Source organism: Bacillus rossius, chromosome 1 (genome assembly GCF_032445375.1).
Source record: "Bacillus rossius redtenbacheri isolate Brsri chromosome 1, Brsri_v3, whole genome shotgun sequence".
In the NCBI taxonomy this organism is placed as follows: Eukaryota; Metazoa; Arthropoda; class Insecta; order Phasmatodea; family Bacillidae; genus Bacillus; species Bacillus rossius.
The window spans coordinates 306,961,549-306,984,388 of NC_086330.1; positions in this window are offsets into that span (position 1 = coordinate 306,961,549).

A 22,840-nucleotide genomic window follows, 5' to 3' on the forward strand; every position below is an offset into this window, starting at 1 on the left:
ACATTTTTTGAAACAAGTGTAGGTAATAATCGTTCTTTAGTACTATTATCAATCCATAGTCGCTGAAACAAATATTACTTAGTTGCAAAAGTTAGGGTACTGCTTCTTTAAGATCTTTTCTCAAGTTTTTCTTATAATAAAATCATATAGTTACAAAAAAATGGGTACGTGTACTTTGTACGTGTGTAAGAAGTGTTACTTACTTGGCGTAATAGAAAACTAACTTTAATTTTGCTTGAAAATAATATAAATAAAATAATAATTGACTGGAGTGATACCATAAATGAAATCAGAAAAATATAAATTCAATAAACTTAAAAAAAATTAAATTAATACTAAGGTTTCAACATTAATAGAAACACGCGTATAAAATTAATTATTTAATTTATTTTAAAAAATCGAATTAATTTTAATAAATAATAAAAATCAATTAATATGACGAATGTTTATTCTAATTATTTATTTAATAATAGTGTTTTTATGCAAATTAACTATACATACGGGTACATAATCTCACTTAAAAACACACGAGTTATCGCTATCGCGCGCCATCATGACCGCGTGCCTCGCTCCACGAGGGGAGAGGCAGAACAGGCAATAGTTCCGTGTGAAGTGGGAACTACCGAACCCGACAGGCTTATGTAGGCACTGAGAAACTTACAGAAACTAGAATAAAAATCAAATACGCTGGAAATATTGCGTCGCATGCGGCAGGATTATCAACAGCTTTCAGTACACTTACTCATATTGTTACTTCATCAAGTACGAAATGGGACATAAGTAGTGCTTATTCAAACATTATTTAATCAAGAAGACCTGTTTCAACATTATAAGTAAGGCTTGTGTGATAAGAACTACTTCACGAAGTATTGCGTGTTTGCCAAGTAAGTCCCCGAATATGAGTTTCACGCTAAAAAATATGAACTGGGAAAGGTAAATTTTAGTAAAAAATTGTAACAATTCCACAACGACACAGTCATTTTATGCCAGGGATCTTCACTGCTTCCTAACTGTGTGCCTTATTGTTATTTCCCGTGGTTTTCTGATAGCTAGTTTTCCCTGTTCGCTGGTTGTCCTCGCAGACTCGCGCTCCAAGCTGATTGCAGTGGTCGTCTCTGCCGTCAGAGTGACTGGCTGTCTCTTCTGACTTCACAATTATAACGGTCATATTGGCCGTCAGAGTATAGGCTTTGCAATCTGTTATCAGAGTGGCGACTGTCACCTCTGCCATAATATTAAAGAATTTCTGATGTCCCAGTAATGGTTGTTTCTTTTGTCATCACAGAGTAGATTTTGGCTTCTACCGTCAGAGTAGAGGCTGACGCCTCTGAAGTCAGAATGGAAGAATTCGCATTTGCCATTAAGGTCGAGTCTTTGGCCTCTGTCTACAGAGTTAATGCTTTGGTTTCTGCTTTTGGAGTGGCCTCGGGCGTCAGATAAGAGGCTGTCACCTCTGCCTTTGCCCCTGCTGTTTAAATGCAGGTCGTCTCCTCTGCAGTCAGAGTTAAGGCCCTATCCTCTACCTTCACAATGAAGGCCTTTCGCCTGGGAGTGTGCCAAATTAATATGCTGCAGATATAACAACAATTATTACGTAGACCTTACACACGTTAATAAATACGGGGAATTATCTACATAAAAGCAGCTGAACCATTACGTCATTTAGGCATTACTGGCAACTTAAAAATATAGAAATATAAATTACGTTCTAGATGACATTTGAAGTTCAAATTGGTTGAAGTCTTGATTATAAGTTAACATACAACAAATTCATTGCCCCGAGGCGTCCATTGAAAACAGCGTCGTTATCAAAGTTGCAACTCGCCATGTGAATTGTGGTTACTGGAACGAGTTGTCCGAAGGCGGCTGCTCGCCACCACTTAGTGTTGTAAAAAAAAAACGGTTTTTTTCAAAGCATGTTTTTTTTTTAAAAAAAAAAACCTGTTTTATTTCACAAAAAAAAATTTTTTTTTTCCATAGACACAATAAAGATTAACTGTAAAGTATGAGCTACAGTTAAAGTAAGAAATAACCTTAAAAACTAATGTTTGTTGAACATACCTACCATAGGTTATTATAATTTATTAATATATTTTTTTTTAAACTGCCAACTACCCATCTTACAGGTTTAACAGCACTTAACCTCACTTTTTGGCAAATTACCGTGCAAAAAGTGAATTTTTCAGCAAAACTTTCCTTTGAGAATCAGTTTCCAAAATAACGCCAATAGCTTGGTGGAAAGGATTTTGCAACAACAGAGAAGTTTCAAAGTTGGCAGTAAGGTTTTTGGAACTTCCTGCAACTTCAGCTGCCCGTGAAAGGAGCTTCAGTAAGTATGGTGGAATTCTCAAAAAAAATAAAGAAATAGGCTCACCAATGAAAGGGCAGCAAAAATTGTGTTTATAGCACACAACTTAAAACTTCGGAAAGAAGATGTAGACACAAGCGTGGCGCTGGCAGCTCGTGAAGCCAGCCCCTCATTTAGGGAAAGTCCTCGACCTCAAGCGCTATCCGTCCCGAATGTAGCCAACATGGATGAAGATGAATCGGATGATTATTCGGTTTGGTCGGTTCCGGTTGACAGTTAATCTGATACTCGGGAGGATGCGTCTGAATCAGAAGAGATGGACTTTTAAATGTGTGTTGCGGAGACGGAGTGGACTTGTATGTCTTATTGTCTTGTGTTGTGGACTGTGGTTTTTTTATTTATAGTTTTGGAAAAATTATTTTGTGTATGTTTTCTGACCTTTGGCTATGAAGACTATTGGCGGATAGATTTTTTTTGCCAATTATATAACATTTAATTATAGTGTTTGAACTTACTCTTATTCTATTTGCTTTGTTTTCTGTGCTGTGAAACAGTGAAACTATACTAAACAATGCATTAGTGTGTTTCTCGAGAGTTACAATTTTATTTTTTATAGTTTTTTTAAATAAAACAAACATGTGCCTACTTAGTCTAAACTTTATATCACACATAAACTTATGTTTAAATATTTAATTAATGTCTCGTTGAATATTAGAAAGGTTGTAAAGGAACTTATTTTTAAAATGAAAAAAAACCTGAAAAGTGATAAAAACTAGGGCCAAAGTTTTTTTCTAAAAATAACATGTATTTTTGAAAAAAAAAAAAACTTGCTTTTTTTTTTCATTTGCAACACTATCACCACTAGTTACTCTCTTACCGGCCACTCGCCCTCGGCCCCACTCGCTCCCTCAACTCTTCGAAGCTGACAGGACTGGAGTGGTCCAGGCGAGTCCGGAACTCGTGCGGCGAGCGAGTGCTCTGCACCGCGTGTCGGCGGCACAATCTACTCGTTTAGGCTCCACTCGCTCTAAAAGCAAACTCGTTCAGTCCCCTGTAGCAAGATGGCGGAGCAACACGACACTCGCCACTTCTCTTGAACAGTTGGACAAGTCAAGTTCAGGTTGTATCTGCGGAGTTCATCACGCGGTCGTGATAAGTAACACTTGCGATCTTATTGTGGTATTACTACAATTACAAGTCGGTCAGTCGTCGTTGGGATAGCTTCGTCGTAACCTTGATGACAAGCCCCGACTACAATGCCACGCCTTCGCCGTCATCCCAGCGCGTACATCCGAGTGCCGTAACGCTAAGTTCTACTCGTTGACTCGCTATCGAATCACGACAGTTAATACCCTTACAGCGAGTACTCCTTCCGAGACGTCAAACTACTAGACTGTCTTGTAAATCGACTATCTTCTAAACTTGAGGGCGATGCGGCAGGAAGTGTGCCAACCCCTTTCCTCAACGGCCGTGGCCGCCGAGAACATTCTATCAAAACCACGCCACGAGCTCCGGGCTTCCGCCCAACATGGCCGTCAAAATGGTCTGTAGAGTTCTGAGCGAGGCTGGTTGGAGCTAGGCGGGCGGGTATATCTCCCAGGATGAGCGGAGGGGCAATGGTGTACTGCTGGTGGCGGAGCTCCCAGGGATAAGAAAATCTTGCGAAAGAAAATTGTCACGTCTCTGCAAAAGACTGTTACGGATGATTGCCTCCTTAACAACCAATTAAAGTAATCGTGTTTTTAAACGTTTGAAAACTTTTCCTCAGTTTATTCAGAATTCGATCTATTATTTGTATTATCAACAAACTGAATGCATAGCTTTATCTTCTCCCTTTTCATGAAACATATGCTTCTTCTTCCTTCCCCATGCTTCTTTAAAACGAGGATCTACGTTATTTTTTTCGCTTCTCTGACTGCATTAGTGGAATTATTTTAACTTTATAATTCTAATTCCTATATCAGATGGTTAATATGTTTTGCTGAACTATCGATAATGGTATCTTATCTTAGGATTAGTATTCTGACAATGTCAATGAGGCTTAATTCCATAAACCAAAATTAAGAGAGGACAGTTGATTCAAACATTTTGAAAATAAATTGCTTCCGTTTTTGATCATATGTTGTTATTGGGCTGGTCATGGGAACATTTAGAGCAACTATTATTTTCCCTAGTGCTTATGTATCGCAGTGACAGATTCGCTCTTAGTCGACCATTTATTATTGCTTTGCAGTTTGAGAGATGGAATATGATTTTACTACGCGTAGAACCTCCTATCTATTGGTGGATGAAGCAAATAAACTGTACATGCAATTAAGGACTCTGCCTCCGGTGATCAGTTAGCACCATTCACACCAACTATTTGGTAGTTCTGTGTTTTAATAGTAAACCTTGCTCGCTCAGAATAAAGTCTGCTAATTGAATAAAAATACAGGCAGCAACGATTAAAGTACCGCTTACCAAAGATGTTATTAGGAAATACTCACAAACCGATAATACGATAATAGTGCAATAATTGTATACACAAAAATTTCAAGTTTCATCCTATTTGCACAAAACAGAGTTTGAATTAAACATTTTGTTACCGACAGACAGACAGTCAGACACGCGCAACAAACTATAAGTGTGTCTTGTTTTCCTTCGGACGTAAAAATGTCGTATGAAATTAAGAATTATTTCTAAACGTGGCTCTAGTTATGTTCTAGTACAATGTTTTTTATAACAATAAATAAAATAAGACAGAAACATTTAAACATCATTGTTACAAGAGGTATTAAAAAAAGTTAATAACTTAGCTTCTTTCTCCACGTCTTTGGCATTAAGCCAAGGATAATACGGATTAAGACTGGTGAGCTTCTTTTTATCGTTCTTTAGCTGTTTGGAATTATGTACCAAAGTTTTTTTTTTGTTTTACATACTTATGATTAAAGACGAATATCAAACACAATTGAAACAGCTGACGAGATTGTATAATCACAAACAGCAAAACTAACATAACTGGCAGGACAGAACTGCTGCAGACTTGAGGAGATATTCCCGGGCAGTGACCCTGCTGGGTTGTGGTTGTGATCAGCTGAAGAGTTCAGCCCCAGGCGCCCGGCAGGCGACAGTCGCGACTCCCCGAGTTCGGGCGGGGGTTCCCTCCATGGTTTCCACGGCAGTGCGGCCAGACGTGCCATCTAGAAGGTGTTTGTACCATAATTTAGTGGTACGTACCACCGTGGTACGCGAAAAATACCTTGTTTTAAATATTTGACGATGTAGATGTAAGTAACTTCCAAAACAAATAATTCTGCTCATCTGCCCCCCCCCCCCTCTCTCTCTCTCTCTCTCTCTCTCTATCTCTCTCTCTCTCTATATATATAGTGTTGTAACACAAAAAAAATATATATATATATTGTGTTGAAACACTACGATATTCAAGTAAACATCGATGGTAAAAATTACTCTGTCATTTAGCGCCCCCTCTCCCCTAGAGTAAGGTCCCTGGACGTCTCTCTACTATCAGAGTGGAGGCTTGCATCTCTGCCATCTGAGTAGAGGCTGTCGCTTCTGACGTTAAAGTGGAGTCTGTCACTTCTGCTGTCAACGTAGAAGCTTTGGCCTTTGGCAACAGATATGAGGCTATCATCTCTGCCGTCAGAGTGGAGGCTGTCAGAAGTGGCGAGTGCTGGCTCATGCCACAGTTCTTGCGCACTTTTAATTCTTCACGTCTAGTTTACCATGAGTGCAGTTAGCAAACCATCCAGACGTATTTGTGAATTTACGAATACTGACTTCACTTTTCCTGTACATGAACTCACTCGTATTTTCTTGGTACATCAGGGTGTTTACAAATACCGGGTCAACAAATATCAATAAATCTTCTTACAAAGTTTTATTTATGTTAATTTGTCGTTTTATATAATAACGTTATAATATGAAATATATTATTTTTACAGGAAATCTCATAAAAGCTAATGTTTTATTAGAGATAATTCTAACATGATATAAGTGGACAGTCTCCAACAATTTATTGTGCGACTGTAAATTGAAACGTGACAACAAGAAACAAAAAAATATATACTTATATTAAACTAGCTGCAGTACCCGGCTTCGCCCGGGCTGAACACCGGGTGATATATTATCCGCGAGCTACAGCAAAATGGATAGCGATATGTCCAGTGTGGTGGACATTAAGAAATGACACACAATTACTGTTTGTGTATCTGTAACCTATGATTTTCTGTTTACCCATGGCGATCGGTTGAAAGGTTTAGAAGTTGTTGCGCTACAGTGCCATCTAGCGGCGAGTTACGAAAAAAAATGGATAGCATAAAAACCTTCTCGCTGTGCCAACTTTCATGGCGATCGGTCAAACAGTGTAAGAGTTTATCAACGTCATACATGCCAACATCCAATTATATATATTCTTATATTTCGAAATTTTGGGGCTTTCATTTTTGAGAAGGGGGGGGGGGGGGGGGAGGCGGATATGGTTGTTCAGGACCTGGAATGTTTCGGAACACTCCATTTCGAAAGAATAGATATTTGAAATTCCTGAAATTGTCGAAATTTTGGGGCTTTGTTCCCAGAGGGGGGCGGGGGGTTCGAAGACCCTGAATGGCTCGAAAACACTTAAAATTGAAAGAGAAAGATTAAAAAAAAAATTTTAAACTTTCGAAATTTTGGGGCTTTGACCATCTGGGGGGGGGGGGGGGTGATGTGGACCCCGAATGGCTCGGAAACACTCCAAATCGAAAGAGATATAAAGGAATATAAGAATGTAGGCATTTACTGTACTCCTATCTACCATAATAACAATATTGACAAATAGAAAAACTTATTACCTACCTATGAATAATTTTCTAAATAAATTAATAAATAACTCTATGTTTAAGAATTTACGTACATACATAATACAAAACTTCAAACTATACACACCAAAAAAATCTAAGGATGTTTGTGAAACTATTTTTTTATTAAGTCATAATGTTTAAAACATTTGTAAGATTTGTTTATATGTAAAACTGTGGTGGCCATATTCCACTTATCCAAAGTAGTATAGAAATTAATACAGATATCACTCCCTGTACACACCACAAATCTTTGAATTAAGTAAAAAAAAAAAAAAAACATAATCCAAAATGAAACAAAAAGTATAAATAACAACTAATTTGACAAAAAAATGTATACAACTGGAATGACAATGTTAACATCCACCTGAAATTTAATAGAAGTAGGTAGGTAAGAATATATATATAAGAAATTAAATGAAATTAAAACATACATAAATAAAAGAAAAAGTATCTCACACTCAACCAAACATATTCCAAAATGAAACAAAGTATAAATAATGACCAATTTGACAAAAAAAAATTGTACAACTCGAATGATATTGAAAACATACACGTGAAATTTAAAAGAATTGTGAGTGCCCTAGGTAGGGAGATAAAATATATATAGAAGAAATTAAATAAAAAAAATGGGTGCGTGTACTTAGGTACACGCATGAGAAGTTATAGCCTACTTCTTTGGCATCATTAAAAAATAGTTTTTAATTGCATGCAAAAATATTGCGTGGAGTCCCTCCGCGTGGAAGAAGTGAAACTTCGTAATGTGGAAATGAAAATAGGAAGGGGTAGAAATTGATTTTTAGTGAAATCATACTGTATCAAATTAAACTAAAAAAAATAAAGGAAATAAATTTGTAACGATTCATAGATTGATCTTCAGAGAGAGAGAGAGAGACCCATTGAATGTCTATAAAACTTTTTTATGAGAGCAGATTTTCATTAAATAAATCATGAAATCATTCAACGATAAAAGCTGTTTATTTAATCAAGCGGACGGGTTCGCCCCAAGGAGAAAATTGACGCGGTGAGACCTCGTGGACATAGAGAAATGACACACACTCACTATTTATGTGTCTATGAAACATGATTTTTTTCTGCAATTTAAATTGTAATATACAAAAACGGTATTGAAAATTGAAACAAATATGGTGACACTACAAACTGTCAAGATCTTTATTTTTTTCTTACTCTCTACTTAGTTCCTTACAATAGCAAAACGTAACGTAATGGCTTGAAAGCTATTGCTCGGCAGACATAGAGGAATGACACTAACAGTTTGTGTATCTATGACACACATTACATAAAATTAAGATGTATTTTTTTTAACCCGTTTAAAATTTATTTTTTTTTTTAGACAAAAGATAGCCTATGTCCATCCCCAGTATATAGTCTATCTCCTTACCAAATTTCATTACGATCCGTTCAGCCGTTCAGCCGGGAAAAGGTAACAAACAAACAGACAAACAGACAGACAGACAGAGTTACTTTCGCATTTATAATATTAGTAAGGATAGCTGTTGTAAATTAATATTTCGTGACTTTCAGCACCAGTGCTTCTTATTTTGGATTATTGTTTGTTATTTTAATGACAATATCTCCAGTTTGGTTAGTTTTTATGAACTTGAAGACAAACTTGAAGACTTTGCCTCGCTACCATGCTCGATTTTGGGTGTTTCTAATTCCAGATCTTTGTCAGAAATTACGTTGTCAGTTGGACTACATCAGGAAAGTTTTACGCATCACCCAGGTGTAATAACACAGGGAGTAAACTTCTAGTAAGTTACATGACGCAATTACGGACAGTTTTTTCATCACATTACTCGTTTGATTTGAGGTACCATGAGGCGGCATAAAAATTCGTGCAAAGGTGTGCTGAATATTACTCTGTCGTGTTTGAAACAATGGCACGCCTGAAGACGATCACGTAAGCACCTGGTTGACCTATTTTCTCTCTCTGTCTCTCTCTCTCTCTGAAAAACACGATTTTGAGACTGGAGCGTTTGTGGTGAGCTAACTGAAGACTTGCAGTTCTGGCTAGAGGCGAACTAGTTCCCGATGTAGCGTCTGCTTCGCTGAGTCTGTGCGGGCTTCGGTTCTCTTTCGCAGCGACAAACAGGAAAAAATCTCGCCTCTAAGGTTGGTAATCCGACCTTCACAATTGTAATCAAGTTTAACTCCAACATTAAACAGGTTTAGTTGCCACAAGGTTGATAGCGAATTCAAAAACAACTTCCATACCTTCATTCTTGGTCACACTCGCCGGGTTGGTCAGTACATATAATATTTTTTGCAGATTTTCCTGTTAATTTATTCCAATAACTCTATTAGGTAGATTTTGAAGAAAGATTATCTATTGTAGCCGTTACCATGGTGCAACTTCCTGAAAATTTTCACTTAGTTTTTCGTTCTTAAAACGATTCTTGCAATAATACATTTTTTATAATCCATTTCTTTGGCTATACATACGCCAATATAGTTTTACACTGTTTGTCATGTTAAACTGCAAGAACGCAAAACAAATTAAAACATAAATCTGTAGAGAACAAGTCTTAATCAGCTGATGCCCAACTTTGAATATCAGACAGCACAAAATACTCCATGAAAGGAATAAAGTCACGAACACAGAAGAACACAGTGGGATAACATCGACGAAACATTTTCAACAATGCAGACAGGCAAAAAAGCTTGGACAATACAATGATAAGATAAACCCAACGATGATACAAAACAGGTATTGTGAACAACCCAAAGACGACAGCACAGAGGAACACAGAAGATAATTCAGTTTACATTACTGTGAGCGAAAAACTATTCCAACATCCTAGCAGCGAGTAAGAGTGCTCAAATTGGCATATTAACAACTTTTTCGTGTAATTGTTGGTTTTGAGGTAAGAAAGTATTTGTTACGTTATTATATTTTGAGTCTTTCTACGGGCAACAATGAGGCACCATCCATTAACACTAGGCTTTTATAAATAAATAAAGTTTCAGTCTTCAGTGCTTGTGTTATCTTCTATGGTGTGCCAGCGGCCCCTAGCCAGGCTTCCTTCGTAGACATCACTTTAGGTGGCAGTTCGTGCAGGTCCTTCACTCAAGACCCATTCACCACACTGCAAGTTCCCACTCCCTGAGCTCTGCCGTGAGCTACTACACTGCGTAATCCTTCTCATCTCCACCAGCTGGAGCTCAACACATTCCTACATACTTCCACGCTATTGGGACCTTGACTTCATCCAACCATATGGTCGCGGTGCTAAAATGTATTAAAATGTCCAGTGAGTGTTTGAATCGAGAATATTAGTATGTTATACACGTTAAACTTTAAAGTATGTCAATACTTTAAAATGTTTTTCCCCCTCTAATTATAAATAATTATATTTAATAACAGCTCTGAATTATACATGAAGATTAAAATTATAGTACCATCCTTTAGTATAATGATAGTGAATGTAAACAAAATAACTGTTGCTTACTCACATTAAATAGACTTAATAAATTATAAAATTTTAATTTCATGAACTTTAATTGCTTGAAAATTAAAATGTATACCATGTGAATATTCGTAATTAAAATATGCACTCAATTTTTAATAGATATGTTCTTATGGGAAACATCTAATAGTTTGGGTTCCACATTCTCACCACTTGAAATTTAATTGACAAATGATGGAAAATTACAAGTGGTTTTTATGTATGAAACACCTACGGACAGCGGTGAACGCAGGGGAAGGAGAGGTGGGTAGGTGGGTTATCCTCTCCCCCCCAGGAGTGATTTACAAATTTGCAAACTTTATGTGAAGGCAGTATGTTTCTGTGTGAGAAACCACGTTCCCTAAGGCTACTAATATTGGTCCATATGTCAGTGTATTGGTGTCAATAGTAATGTAATTTTTTTAAAAATAAACGTGTGCATTTTTAAATATTTTCTATTTTTTAATTATCCCCCACCCCTTCTCACGAAAATGTTTTTTCTGTATCTGCCACTGCCTACGAAGTTTTAAATAAAAGAACAATCGATATCATTAAATGCAATTTTAAACCCAAAATTGAATTACAAATAATATTAATTTATAGACAAAGTGCCCATAAAACACAATGTTAAATCTGATTGTGTCAACCACTAGCGCAGGCCACAGCAAGCCTCACTCGTGGGCATCATTCCTACCAACAAATGGAAATAATTTGAAAGCAAACATTAGACAAAGTGGTTCTATTATCCCCGCTCATCCACGAAAGGAAATTCTGGATATGCTCATGTAGGTCGATTTTGGATATCATCCCCCCACCCCGGTTAAAACTATAAGGCATAATAGTTAAGAAGTCGTACAGCGAAATGCGATAACCCATCTCTTATATGACGCCGTCATAACTTAAGACAACCAAATTCGGCCGTCGTAAGTTGATACTACGCGTCATAAGACTTATGATTTGTCGCCTTCTGCCTATTGTATTTGTTGATATTGATTTTGTTGATGTTGTTGTTGATGATGTTGATGAGGGCGTCTGGAAGGGCGGATCTTACGAGATAGTCTGCAGGTACGGCTGTGACTAGGTACTCTGATAATTGGACTATGGTCGATGACACGTTGCAATGAATGTTACTGATACGGAGCATGAAACACGAGGCCGCGTGGGTGGCGACTATGATTCACGACTTAATTGACATACAATAAGAAATAAAAATTTAAAAAAAACTATAACGTGGCGGCTACCTCTTATAGCCATACCATGCTTACACGAACATGCCCTAATTGACACATTCTTTTGAACTATAAAAGCTTCTCTTATTTTTCGTTGGATTAATTACTTAGGGAACAGAAGTTGTACTAGTTGGCTCTGAGCCGGAAATCATACAATTTTTGGTGGTCTACAACTTCCGGCCCCGAAAGCCCTCGGGCTATATAAAAAAAAATTACCTTAAGGGCGCACTGATCACCTATCACGATGACCCTTTGCGGGCGAAGCAGTAAACGTCTTTAGACAAGAGTCCAATATATGAGGCCTGGTCAGCATCCAGCGACCAGCCAATATCGAAAATTACGTATAAAATATAAAACGTCCGTCGGACGGACACAGATATGTAAGTAACGTAGCTGGTGGACATCAAGCCAGCAGTGGGGGCTAGAGCGAAGCCGACGAATGAGAAGCTGATAAAACCTACCCTATTGTTGAAATGTGGTCAGTGATGAAACTGTTGAGGGGGTCCGGGGGGAGGGCGACACACGCGCCTGCCCCAATGTGGTGATGGACGGCAAACTGGCCGAGCCTCTAGAAGCAGTGCGCCACTAGGAGCTGGTTCCACGAAAATGTGCAGTGAACTGCGCAGTAAGTCAGGCCATGTTTGAGCGCAAAGTCAAAAATGACTTGAGTAGTATAGTTTGGCCGGTCCGGGCGCAGGGTTCAGGGTGTGGATTGTGATTGTCGGTCCGCCATCTTGGATTTGTGACGTCACGGCGGCAAAAATTCCTCAAAATTCGTCAAAAATGACTCAAAATGACTAAAAAATTCCCGTTTTAAGAAAAAATTTCCCGTTTTCGAGGGAAAAATTCCCGTTTCGAGGGAACATTTCCTGTTTTAGTCCGTAAAAATCCCAGAGGCTAGAAATGTCCTTAAAGAGGCTTAAGCATCCTTAACTCAAGCCTCAGTTAAGCCTCTATCAGGATGTGACCTTGACCTTTGACCTTGACCTTGACCCCGACGGCCATCTTGGATCCGCCATTTTGGATGACGTCATTGTGTTCTCGAAAATTCCGGCAATGTGTTTTCCGCCATATTGGATGATGACGTCACCGTTGCAGTTTCCGTTACGGCCGCCATCTTTAAATTCTTTATTTATTATCCGATTTTAATGAAATTTGTTTTAAAAATTATAAAAAAACTCAAATAATAAAATTTTAATAAAAAATATTTAAAAATTGTACTTTTACGACACAGAGCTCGGAGTCCTCGGTTCGAACCCGGTGAGGACAAAAAAAAATAAAAATGGCGACCGATCCTTCCTTCACAGTGGACACAGGCATACTGACTCCCACCACTTTTTTTCAAAGCATATATATCGTCAGCTGGTATGACGTCATGTCCGCCATCTTTTCTTCGATGCTGGAAGCCATCATCATCAATGTATCGTCGGCGAGAGTGCGCTGACGTCATGTTAGTTTAATTCTTACCCACTAGAGTGCAGTAATCATTTATTATGGAGGTGCCCCCGCCATCTTGAAATTCGGCCACCATCTTGAAATCATGTAATAATGTAGCTAGAAAAGTGGGAAAAAATCCAAAATTCATTAAATAAATCACTCATTAACTTACATATTGATTCGATCGATTCCTGTCCTCGGTTCGATACCCGATCGATGCAATAATGTTCAATTTTATGTAAAAAAAATAATTTCAATAAACCATGTTCAACATTCGTAAAGAGACTTTAAATCATCTACTACCATCATCCTATCAGACATCAAGGCCACCATCTTGAAATCATGTAATAATGTAGCTAGAAAAGCGGGAAAAAATCCAAAATTCATTAAATAAATTTGTAATCCATATAATGATTGATTGGATCGACTAAGGTCCTCGGTTCGATCCCTGGCCGATACAAAACAATTTTAATTAAAAATATACTAAAAAGTGTTAGGTTTGAGAAAATAAAAACACCACAAGTTCTTTTAAAAAAATTTTATTACATAAATTCAATACACTACTACAAGTACAAAAAAAACACTGACAAATTACCAAAGCCTTTTGGATTCCTCGATTCAAACAGTCTTCTTATTGTACAGACTAAGCCTTTTACATGACTTTAAATGTCTATCCAATCCGGTCATCACCACAGCCAGAGACGGACTGAAGTTCATAGCACTTATATAGTCTCATTAGCCGGTAGAACACATGAGTCAAATCAATAACCATGTTCATTATACGTCTCGTAGCATTTTTTATAATGACGATGTAAGCTATCGAGACGTGAAATTAGTTTATTGCACTTATTGCACTGAAATTGTATTCTTTGAACATTATTAGAACAACCGCTTCTTTCATGTCTGCGAGCATTTGAGGTGATAGTAAATGATGCACCACAGTATTTGCACTGATGCGAAGTACGCTCTTCATTAATTGAAGTATTCAATGCTGATGAAACTTCAGCTGATGGTGGAACAGCACATATAGAAGTCTCCTCCAGTGTTGTCAGAGGCGTTGCCAACGGGATCTGCTCCAACATCGTCGGCGCCGACGTCATGGTTCCCGTAGTCGATGGTACATCCTCTATCGAGGACGACGTTAAAGTCAGTAAAGATACCATCGAAGTCTCAAGAACAGGCAATTACACGACTTATGCACCAGAAGAAACAAACTAGGTGATCCGTACACCATCGACGGCAGTAACAAACTGAGCGTCCTGCTGTCTAGGACTCGCTTATATACATGCACCGTATGGAATAATACGCTAGTCAAATCAAGAACCATGTACAATAATACTAGAGTCAAATCTACAAATTAATAAAGAGGATCATTTGATCGAAAAAAAATCGATCTCTCCAATATACGCCAGGCTCCAAGAGCTACAATTCACGTGATCATATCCATCTACATTTTGCTCCTATGCTTCAATTGACCATTAGCTGCAAGTGCTCCAACAGCTCCATCAGCTCCAACACGTAATGTACGCAATGTACGCGCAATACATGCAATTTACACGCAATAAATGTAATGATTACACAGTACACACAGGAAATGGAACGTACACACAGTACACACACAGGAAACTGAACGTACACACAGTACACACAGGAAACTGAACGTACACACAGTACACACAGGAAACTAAACGTACACACAGTACACACAGGAAACTAAACGTACACACAGTACACACAGGAAACGGAACGTACACACAGTACACACAGGAAACTGAACGTACACACAGTACACACAGGAAACGGAACGTACACACAGTACACACAGGAAACGGAACGTACACACAGTACACACAGAAAACGGAACGTACACACAGTACACACAGAAAACGGAATGTACACACAGTACACACAGAAAACGGAACGTACACACAGTACACACAGGAAACGGAACGTACACACAGTACACACAGGAAACGTAATGATCACACATACAGTAGCGGAAACACACACAAGCTTAGTTGGAAATCAGAATACAAGAAATAAAAACATTAAATTTTTACTTTCAATATTTTATTACTTCTCAAAATTACACAAATAAAAGTAAAAGAAGCCATTATTGTATGTAGCCAGCTTTCCTCAGTTCTTTGAGTATGAAGGATATTTTTTTGATGCACGGATAGTTTCCTGCACAAAGTGAGCCATGTAGAAGTCTTAGCCGGTCAACCAATATGTTTGGATCTTTCCATGTTGTGTAATCAATCTCTTCTACCACCATCTTACTTGCTTGTTTATTATAAATACTTCTAATATCACAATCGTCCCAGTGATCATAATAAGCATTATCAGATTTATTTATTATAACACGACGTTTCCATCGTTTCGGTCTCAGGACATCGCCACATTCTTCGATCTTGTCAGCTCTAGGTGCTTCATCACAGTCTATGCCTTTGTCAACAGCCTCAGAGTCACTGTAACAATCACTGTAGAAGACATCCTCTTCACCCAGATTACCGTATGAATTCGCTATCGATGATGTCGAAGTGTCTTCATCGTCTTCATGCTTCCTTTTTAGGAGTCCATAATTTTTACAAAGAAAGGAGGATCTACTGAATATAGGCTTGAATGTATTCTCACTTTTCACGGTGTTGATACTTCCATTAGTTTCAGTCTTCCCGAAGCCATTAGCATTCTTCAATTTATGTTCTTCCTCACGATCGGGTGAGCTAATACCATCACGCTCAGGACAAGGAAAATTATTGTCATAATGCAGATCACTCTTCTTTAGTCTAGTGGATCCATCGGTTAAGGATGCTTAAGCCTCTTTAAGGACATTTCTAGCCTCTGGGATTTTTACGGACTAAAACGGGAAATTTTCCCTCGAAAACGGGAATTGTTTTCTTAAAACGGGAAATTTTGAGTCATTTTGAGTCATTTTTGACGAATTTTGAGGAATTTTTGCCGCCGTGACGTCACAAATCCAAGATGGCGGACCAACAATCACAATCCACACCCTGAACCCTGCGCCCGGACCGGCCAAACTATACTACTGACTTGCATTCTAAAAAGCGGCCATGATGCCGGAAAAAGCAATGTTTTATAATTACTGAGCTTTTTTATACTAAACGTTTAATATAAAGAAATAGCCCTAGTCGATTGCCGCATTTTGACGAATATCGATACTTAGGCGGTGCCGTCCGTTCGCAGAGTCGCAACTGCGTTGCACTGTGTAGCACTCAGGGTGCGTTTTAGTCGCGCGCACTCGTGCACACACCTTGTAGAGGTGGCGATATGACATAGTGGCCTGTGCAGATCGAAAGAGTACCGACAGATGTCAAGACAGATACGAGGTTTTTCTGCGGGAGTTTATATTTACATTTGAACTTACTTCCTGCAAAAAAATGTTTTATAAAATCTACTTAATACAATATTTTAAACATAAAAGTTTTAATATTTAGTGGTTTGGATGTTTGTTTGCTACTCTATAATGCTCCACACGCTAAATGGATATGAACATAATTTGGCAAACAGCTATTTCATACCCTTAATTAATATCAGGCTAGATATAATAATCAAATTGCATCGCTAAGGTTGTGAAAAAGGTGTAAATTTAGTTTCATAATAGAAAATCACAGGAGGTAAGTCATAGATGTACATTCAGTGAGTGTGTGTCATGTGTCATTTATATATGTCCACCACGAGGTTTTAGAGTAAGGGGTGGCATATTCCTATCCTTCTCATTGGCGGGACTCATCCACTTAGTGAAATTCGCGGTGGCTAGCAAACTGATTGAATTAATAACTGTTTAGTTTTGAACTTCTTCAATTGATGGCATTGCTTTGATTTAAATCACGCTATCGTCTGTTGCGTTGGTCTCGTCTTGCCTAGGGGGTACCTGCCTTCCCACGAACTGGATATGATGGTTGGCGTCCAGGTCTTGCTGATGCAAAACTTTGATGCACCGAGATTACGGAACGGTACCAGGCTGCGCGTCACAAGAGCTGGGTAGAAACATTATAAATGCGACTATTCTCACTGTAGCAGCTAAAAGAGACAGCGTGTTGATTCCCCGCAACCCAATAATACCCAATCATTTTATATTGCATTTTAAGAGGCTGCAATTATTGTTGTTGTTGAAGCTAGCATTTAAAACGAAAACTATAATAAGTACCAGGTACAAACATTGAAAGTGGCAGGAATTCATTTGGGCACTCAATACTTCTCGTATGGTCAGCTCTATGTTAGTTGTTCAAGAGTTTCGAGTGCCCTAAACTTATAGGGGAAGTCCGGGCAAAGCAAATAACTTAATTTTAAACTAATATCCGCATGTCACTAAATAACTCAGGTGACTGAAATTTGTTGCGTTGATTCGTTGTTTTATGTACTATTAAGTTTTGCCAAAATTAAATTTTATTTGAAATTATACATTGTTTAAATTATTTATTTTATAGTATCATACACATTATTCGCTTTGCCCTTGTATAGGTCCAAAGCGAATAAGAGCAAAGGGCAAAGTGAATAACAATGATATCAAAAACAATATTAAGCAAGTACAATTTAGCTACGACTTGGCAGTTAAAACTTAAGTAGCAAGTTATTTCTCTTGTAAATAATAAGCTTTAATTTGTCATATTTCATTTTTTTTCATAAACAATTTAGGTTGCAAAGTAACTTTCTTAATGTTAATGTAGGCCCTATTATTTATATTGCAATATAAAAGCATAAAAGTCCCAACTAAAGCATATTCTGACATTCTGTTACACTTTAAAACATCATGCTTGAGATGTTGCAGCGTTATATTAAATTCTGTCACCTCACTCACACTCACGACACAAATATTGTCCAGTTCCACAATATATAGTGCAGGACTCATGACTCCAGAGTTTGCACAGAGCACACTGAATCCAGTCTTCTGTTGGGGGATCCTCATATGGTGCTTCACATATTTGACAACTGTATTCTGATTCTGTGCTTTCAACGTGTTTTTCACTCTTCTTCAGTATCAACCATTTTTTCTTTGCTGAAACGTGAAGAGTAGTGCATTTTTTAGCATTTTGTTTCAGTTTCAACTTTTGGTAGACCTTAACTGGAGTGCTAGTCAGTACTTCAGCTTGCTGGTATTTTCTTTTTCTTGTGTTTTGCTTGCGAGATGCAGTTGGCAGGGGTCTAATGTCTCTTGGACTAGTCCTGGAAGCACCTGATGGTCCTGCTTCACCTTCTAAAACATTTGAAGTGCCAGGGACAATGCTGGAACAATAATTGATATGCACTACTGATTCTCCACTACCATTTTCATTTGCATTTCTGTCTGGCACTAAAGCAGGAGCATAATCTTCATCACCAAAGATATTTGGGTTGTAGGGCCACAAGCCAGCAGACTTGAATCCGCTTACAGCATTCTGTGTTGAAGCAGCTTTCAAGTATGCTGGGGAAAGCAATTTAGAAATATCGTATTGGTTGATAACTCTACCAACATGGTTCTTCTGAAACGAATTTACTTCTTGTTCAAAGTATTTCTTCAAAGGCCCGTAAACAGCTCGGTCAAGAGGCTGCATTTTGTGAGTGGTGTGTGGAGCAAAAGACACAAAAACCACATTATTTTCAGTGGCAAACTGAAGAGCAGGGCAAAATTTGTGTGATTCGTGGTTGTCAAGCAAAAGCTGAATTTTTTTTTCTGGTTTAGGGCGGACTTGTTCAACAAAGAATTGCAGCCACTGCAAGAATGCTTCACCATTACTCCATCCATTGTCTGTGCACGTTGCTTGTGTTCCTGGTGGCGCATCATCCAGCAGTCTCTCTTGCATGCGCTTTCTAGCAAAAATTAAGAAGGGTGGAATGAAACCTCCAGCAGCATTACAACAACAAATCACTGTAGTAAGTGTTCCTCTTTCTGCACTTGAGATTATTCCTACCTGTTTCTTTCCACAAACTGAGAGAATTTTAGGGGGTTTATTTGTTGTCGTCTGAATGCCTGTTTCGTCCATGTTGAACAATGTGCTTGCACTCACATTATATTTCTCCATCTGGTCCCATAAAATCTTGTAAAACCTATCAACTTGCGGCCGATTCCCTTGCTCTAGCGATTGTTGTCGGTTCCGGCTGTCTGAGCGAAATTTCAGGATGCCTTTGTTGAAATCCCATAAGCCACTCATTACCAGCACTACGATTCTTATCCCAGTTTAATGGATGAGCTATGTTGTTCTTCTGGGTGAAGTCATATGCTAGTCCCATGAATTCACGTCTTGTCAAACTGTAAAATATGCTGTCCATTTCTTGTATATATTCTAAAAGTTCAATTTCTTGTTCATCTGTGAATACAGTTCTTAACCTACCAAGCCGCTCTTTGCTTGAACCTGACTTACAATGTCTATAAAGAGTTGCAAAGGGTATTCCATATTTTGTAGCAACATAATTTATTGAATTAACTTCACATTCTTCCATCGCTCGTTTCATGGTTTCCTCCGACCAGTTTCCTTGGTTGGTTGTTCTTTTGTATTTATACACCATCTGTGGACAGAGTTCATTTTGATATAAAATGTCGTATACTGATTGTATGGTGTAATATTTATGAGCATTACGGAAACTATGAAAAATTATTAACTTATTATGAAAACACATAGGCCTAAACTTAGAATTTTTTAATTTATTCATTAAGTGCGAGTTCCTACCACAACTGTATGCTTGCAGTTATAACATTATGCCAGTAAACTAAAAGTTTAAGAACAACAAATATGTGGTAGGATTAAAAGCACTGGAAGATGAGTGTTTAAAATCTTAGTATAAAATAAGTTTTGTATAGAGTAAAAAGTTCCTGCTTCGTAATTATAATACTTACATTTTATAACTCGGTTTTTATACAGTTCAATATTTACATGTTAAAGAAATTTAACCGTTTTTTTACATACAGAGAATAATATATAATATACAAAAATAAAATTAATTCTAACATTGTCAACATTACACGAACAGTAGTTTATTTTCCACTGTAATTTTCGGTGTTATTCTGCTTAATGATACGACATGCACACTCGGGACACTTTAAATATCACTGTGAATCATGTTTGTATAACAAAATTGTTGTCAGGGCAAAGTGAATAGCTAATAATATTAATCCGGGCAAAGTGAATAGCTATTCACTTTGCCCTATTCACTTTGCCCGCTTTGCAGCCATTACAGAACAACGAGAGTAAATAAAATTTACTGACACGTTACTATTTACGTTATATGCTATACATGTAGGCCATTGTATGGGTATCATATGATACAGTAATAATTATTCTGTCGTTAAAACTTCTTGAGTAGTTTTAAACAACTCACCTTTATAAAATCTTAACAAATCTTGCAAAACCTTTTGTAATTATCTGTATGCGCCGTTCCTGTCGATGTCCATCTCGTACCGAGTTCCTTCGAGGGCCGATAGCTAGCTCCACCTCCTGGGCGAGTAGGCTAGAGCCATCTGTTGTCATTCAGTTAATACTGCCTTTATTCGTTTTACCCGGCCTATTCTCTTTGCCCTACATACTAGCGGAAAATAATAAGTAATATAATGATGTCTACAATACTATATTGCATTAGATTATGAGTGTCAATAAGCAATATAAATTCTGCAACTCTACCATGTCAATGAAGCACAAAACTGCACTGTAAATCAGACTTGTCTATTCTTTTTTACCACGATTTTATTAGCTTGACCTGTATGAATGAATGAATGAATGAATGAATGAATGGACTATGTAATAAAATCTTTCCATTCAATTTTCACCCACTTTTCGACTATAGAATGTGTTGAAATTTTGCATATATATAAAGAACCTCTGACTATACAAATTTTTATAACTTAAAACCATAATATTAAGTGGTAGTGTAAAGGGGGGGGGGGTAGATCAGAGGGTAAAATAAACCTAATTTCGAGTTATGGGTAATAAACATGCTTTTTTGCGTAACCATTGAGGTCGGGGCAGGGTGGGAATTTTCCCCGGAGTCAACATTACCCCCAGGGGGGAGGGGGTTAAACACCCTCAATTTAGAAAATTTAAAAAATATATTCTTTTTGATTTAGAGTGTTTCCGAGGTCGGGTTTTGGTGGGAAATGTACCCGGGGTTCGACTTTCTTCTCCGCGGAAGGGGCAGTGGTTATTGACTTTAACATTCGAAAATTAAAAAAAAAAAAGTATTCTTTTGTGGTTTGGAGTGTTTCCGATCCAATAGGTCGGGTTATGGTGGAAAATGTTACGGGGGAGGAGTTAAAATCTTTAACGCTCCCAGAACCCATCTTAGAGGCTGATTTCAGGAAAACTTCGTGCTTTGTTAATGTGTTTGTAATATAAAGAATATCCCTGCCAACTTTTAAGCCTGTAGACATATACTTGAAATACGGTCAAGAGCTTTCATTTTACCTAGAACTCACGAATTTTAATCAGTCTTCCTTTAAATTAGTTTTTCAAAACCATAAACGTTTGTTATTTGATTTCATAATAATTTTTAACTGGCAAGCTAAAACCATTGTCTTAACTTTAATTAATTAAATAATGTCTGCAGTTCTGTGGTAGTGCTGTAGTGCTAATGTGCGGTAGAAAACAATCAAGTATAAAAAAAGGTAATGACAAAAAGGTAATGGCGACATTTTATTTTGTGACTAAAAATAATAAAATAAACCTATAGTTTAAAAAGCTATAAAAACGCTATTATAGTTGAATAAAATAAAAACTAAAACATAAAATTTAAAATTAAGTTTTTGTCTAAAACCGAATAATGCACCACAACTCTGTTTAACTAAAAACGTGGAGTGCTTGATATTATTTGTGTTCAATTTTCTATCACTATTTTTAGAATGAAGTCATTACGAAAATGAATATATGCAATTAATTAGAATATAAACTTAAAAAATAGTAATGGGGTGCTTGATATCATTTTCCTTCAATTTTTATCAGTAATAACAAAATGACTGTAATAGATTTTCTATCACTAATTTTAGGATATAGGCTAGTCAATACAACAATTTTAGGATATAGTCATTTTGAAAATTTTAGTATAAATAAGTCATTACAAAAAAATTATATAAACTTAATAACAATAATGAACTTAAAATTAGTAATGGGACGCTGGATATAATTTGTCTTAAATTGTTATTAATTATTTTAGGATATAGTTATTATGAACATTTGAGGATGTATTTATTGCTAAAATGAAAGAAGAGAGCATCCCACGCTTTTAGCTATACAGAGTAGTAGTGCATTATTCGGCTGTTGGACAAAAAACTTAATTACAAATTTATTTTTTAATTTTTAGTTCATTCAAAGATAAAAGCTTTTTTTAAGTTTTTTAAAATAAAAGTTTTTATAGTTCATTTTTCATACTTATTCATTCCCCTCCGGATCCAATTCTCAAGTCTGTGCAGATGAAGTCGTGAGGAAAAAGCGTGATATAAAATCAGATACTTAATCCTTTTTAAAAAAGTAAGACTTTAAAAAATATAATTCTTAAATTTTTTTTTATGAATTAAATATTTTATACACGTGATAATATAGTGTACCCTTTATTTAGTAAAAATTTTTGGAATAAATT